We start from the raw sequence: 4,753 nt of genomic DNA, 5'->3' as shown, positions 1-4,753 counted from the left end.
CAACAACTCAAAAGGTTCTGGGTTGGGCTCAGGATTCCACCTAAGGCCCATAGTCTACAAAGTCTTGAAGATAGCCTATTTCTGTGGGAAAATTCAAATTCCCCATTTAGCAAATCCAATTAGTTATAGACTGAAGATAGGCTTACAAACTTTCTGTAATCATAATTCCCAATATTCATTTCTATCACACGTGAATGTCTATTTTATAATAGTAGGCAGGGGAAACCAGTATCCACAAGACAGTCAAACACATAAGCATTTTTCTTTCCCTTCCTTTACCCATTCAACCTATATCTTGATCCATGTATCTACTCACAGAACATTGTTGTTCCAAGGTTGTATATAAATTACTACTTCTGTTCCATTTAGCCCTTACATACTTCCGTAAGTCTTTCCCTATCCTTATTGTTCATCCACCATCCTCCCTCTTCTTGTATATTACTCCCCCTCCTTGTATATTGCCTTCCCCACCACCCCAGCTAACATGTGTCTACCCTCTAGTTAGTGAATTACTCTCTCCTCCTTCCCACCCCTGGTTACCATAAAAAAATGTTTCTTTTAGTATGGAAACCTTTCTAAGCGTTTACAACAATGGTCTCATGCAATATTTGTCCTTTTGTGATTGACTAGTTTCACTTAGCATAATGTCCTCCAGGTTCACCCATGTTATGTTTCGCAGATTCATTGTTATGCTTCAGGGTTGCATGATGTTCTGTTGTGTGTATGTACCAAAGTTTGTTTACCCATTCTTCCATTGATGGACACTTAGGCTGTCTCCATCTTTTTTGCTATTGTAAATAGCATTGTGATGAACATTGGTGTGTAACAACAACTTTGTAAATGGTATTGTTTTCCTAATTTCCTTTTCAGACCTCTCTTTATTATGTAAATGAATTAACTGCTTTTGTATGCTGGTCCTGTGCCCTTCCACTTTGTTGAATCTTGCAATGAGCTCCAATAATTTTTTTATTGTGAATTGAGTAAAGGTTTACAGACAAGATCATAAGCTTTACATTCAATAAATCATACAGTTTGTTTCATCTCTATGATTACCATTCCTCCATGCAACAACAGTTACCCTGCTTCCTCCCTGTGGTTCCTATTTGCATTCTATCCTCCTTCAGATCCCTTTTCAACTTTGTCCTTAGAAAAATTTTGCCCTTTTGATTTTGAATGACTGATCATTCCATAGTGAGTGTACTTTGCTAGTGTTTTGGTCCATTTCCACCCCCGAATTCCAGTAATTAAAAATTTTTAGTTTTTTGAGAAATTACCACAGTGTTGTCCATAGCAGATGCAGCAGCAGGTATTTAAAGGAAGAAATCCATAATATCATCAAGGCTACTGAATTTACAGTTAGTCTATGAATAGTAGAAAAACAACAACTTTGTCCCCCACACCAAAAACAAACCCAATGCCTTGATTCTGAATCATAGCGACCAGATAGGACTGAGTAGAACTACCCCCATAGGGTTTCTGAGGCTGTAAATCTTTATGGTAGGTGGTTGCCTTCATGGTGACGGAGTATTTCCAGGGCAGATGGAGCGCAGCTTGTGGCAGCGATCTTCTAATCATGTCAGATCAAGATGGCATTGAGACTCCAGTGATAACTGAAGCAACACCCATTCTTGAGGATGGGAACTATGAGCTAGCAAAGAATTCAGAATCTGTTGATCAAAGCACTAAACCAGAGAGTAAATCAGAACCTGTAGCTTCTACTCAATTCAAATGACCTTGAGACTTCAGCAGTTCTCCCTGGTAAGACTTCACAGGCTGTAGGCAAAGAACCTGTTTCCAAAGAGGTAATCCAGGCTCCTTGGTTACTGGGGGAGTTGAGGTCAAGGCCTTCCTCTCTTCAGCCTCAGCTACAATAGCCACAGTGGGACAAGGTGTTTCAAATGTCATTGAAAAGGCAGAGACTTTCCTTGGCATTCCAGGTCCCAGTGAAATTTCAACTCAAGTCCAATATGCATCAGGAGAGACAAATGCCAAAGAGAATGAAAATGCAACCCCGCTGGCTGAGCCATTTGGTGTACTTTCCACCATCTCTACTGTTGCTCAGAGTACAGGAAAGAGCGTTACCAGTTGGGGTTTGGATGCCTTAGAATTCATTGGGAAAAAGGCAATGGACGTAATAGCAGAAGGAGTTCCTGGATTTAGAAAAACCAAGGATCTGATGAACAGGAATTCCACATTATCTCAGGTTTTACAAGAGGTCAAAGAGAAAGAAGAGCTGGGAACCTCTAATGAGGTTACCATGGAAACAGACAAGAAAACTCATTATGGCCTACTCTTTGATGAATTTCAAGGCCTTTCTCATCTAAAAGCTCTGGAGATGCTTTCCCAAGAAAGTGAAATAAAGGTAAAATCTATTCCTAATTCTCTGAGTGAAGAAAAATTGTTGTTGTTGTTAAGTGCCATTGAATCAATTCCAACCCATAATGACCCTGTATAGGGTTTCCAAGGAGCATCTGGTGAGCTTGAACCATCGACCTTGCAGTTCAAACAACTTTTCAGTCTGACACATTAGCCTACAGCACTACACCATGATTTGAATTAAAGCAACTCAAAGAAGCATTTTCCCTAGCAGAGTTCTGCAAAGAGGAGGGGAAAAAAAAGGGAATGAAGACTTTACCAAAGAAATAATGGAGCTACTTTCGCAGGAGCACATCTCTTCCAAACCACTGAAACTGATCAGAGCCAGGAATACCACCTATGAATGAATCGGGACATGTCAGGCCCAGCTATTAGCAGAGAAAGCAGAAGAGAAAAAATATTTGGAAATACAAAGGACTGAACAAGTCAATCAAAACTCAATAGAGAATATCCATGCATTTGCAATTTGAAGCCTAGCAGAGCTGACTGCTTGCTCAACTGAACTGTTCCACAAAACAACAGCATTGGTTCTATATGGTCAGAAGAAGGAAGTGACAGCCTTAGAAAGGAGCACAGCCCTATCCCACAAGACAGTTGTAATCATGTAAAGAGCTGTTCTCTCTGTCTAAAGAGTTCACCATCTGCTTAACAACGGCTGGAGTCAAAGAAAAGGCAGACATCCTTAACCCAATAATCACTATGGTATTTCTAGAGGCATCAAACAGTGCTTCCTACATTCAGGATGCCTTTTAGCTACTCTTACCTTTGTTGGCAAGGAGCTCTGGTAGCATAGTAGTTACAAGTTGGGCTGCTAACCTTAAAGTCAGCAGTTCGAAACTACCAGCTTTTTGTGGGAGAAAGATGAGGCTTTCTGCTCCCTTAAAGACTTACAGCTTCAGAAACCCCATGCAGTGTCGCTATGAGTCGGAACCAACTCCACGGCACATAACCACCACCACCATCTGTGCTGGAGAGCTCTCTCATGGAGAGCAAGACAGAATCACCACAGGCGTGAGCTGTAGGCCTAGTGGCCTTTGAAAAGACATTGAAGATCAGAGGAGATTGGACTTGGACTTGTCACTATGGCCAAGAAGGCCACTTTCTTTTAGATATTCCTGAAGACGTGAGAGAAAAGGGTTATTTAGTATCAAAAGACTCAGGCAGGAGAGCAAACTTAAAGAGGAAATGTGTTGCCTATTCTGCTTGGCCGAAGCAGTCAGGCCATCCAGTCACCCCTGGGAAACCATATACAGGGTTGCTATGAGTCATAACTGACTTGAAGGCACTCAACAACATCAACAATGATGCTAAATAGGTTTCAGTGGTGCTTTAAGACTAAGATAGTTTAGCAAGAAAGGGCTGGCGATCTAGTCTAAAACCCGGCAACCAAGCAAATGATCATGGAGATGGTGCAGGGTCAGGCAGAATCTCATTTCATTGTGCACCAATTTGGCAGCTCTGGTGTGATATTGTGGGATAAAGCACTGGGCCGCAAGGTGGGTTTGAACCATAAATTCAGCGGTTCAAACTCAGCAGCTGCTTGGAAACCCTATACGGGGTTGCTGAGTCAGAACCATCTCAATGGTACTTAACAAGAACAACAATGATAAGATAAAATGGATCAAATAAAATAGAATATCAAGTTAATGAATACTGAATTTAAAAAAATCATAAAACAAACTCCTGTGATTAAATTTTTGTCTAGGACCAGAACCAGACCACTACACAAACTGTGGAAGCAAATTAGGTATCTTATTTATAGGTGACTGTGCACATCTCAGCCCCTAAACCCAAAAACCCACTGCCATCGAATAGACTCTAATTCAAAGTGACCCAATAGGACAAAGTGGAGCTGCTTCTTAAAGTTTTCCCTTTAAGGTAACAGAAGTCCTCACCTTTTTCCCTCAATAGGACTCGTGGGCCAACCTCATGGTTAACAACTCAATACCTACCCCACAGTGCCATCAGGATTCAGGATTAAAAAACATATCATGCCCAAGATCAACAAGGTCTTCAAAATAAAGTAAGTTACTCTCTCTAGTAAAAACAAATTTATCTCAGATTTGTGAGATGCTAATATTTGAAAATTTTGTCAGGACCTTTATGGATAAAGAAGCCCTGGGACAATGGATTGAGCATTGGATTATTAGAATGCACCAGCTACTCTGAAGGAGACAGCTAAGGCAGTAAAGATTTCTTTTTTTGACACAATTATTATATTTTGTTTTAAAGGTTTTAGAAGATGAGTGGGATAGCTCACAAAAGTTAATGAATCATTACATACAACAAAGTTCATATATGCTGTTTCTGCTCTTTTGGTGGTTACTTTTAAAATTCAGCAATGTGTATTTAAATTAAAAAGTCTTAAATTGAAATA

At 40.2% G+C, this 4,753-nt stretch overlaps 1 pseudogene; it reads left to right on the top strand.

The window, feature by feature from the left end:
* The first annotated feature begins 1,573 nt into the window (after positions 1-1,573).
* LOC102838821 lies at positions 1,574-3,503 on the top strand (annotated as a pseudogene).
* Positions 3,504-4,753: the final 1,250 nt, after the last annotated feature.

This window comes from Chrysochloris asiatica, unplaced genomic scaffold (assembly GCF_000296735.1).
Source record: "Chrysochloris asiatica unplaced genomic scaffold, ChrAsi1.0 scaffold00049, whole genome shotgun sequence".
In the NCBI taxonomy this organism is placed as follows: Eukaryota; Metazoa; Chordata; class Mammalia; order Afrosoricida; family Chrysochloridae; genus Chrysochloris; species Chrysochloris asiatica.
This window is presented reverse-complemented; position numbering and strand designations above follow the sequence as displayed.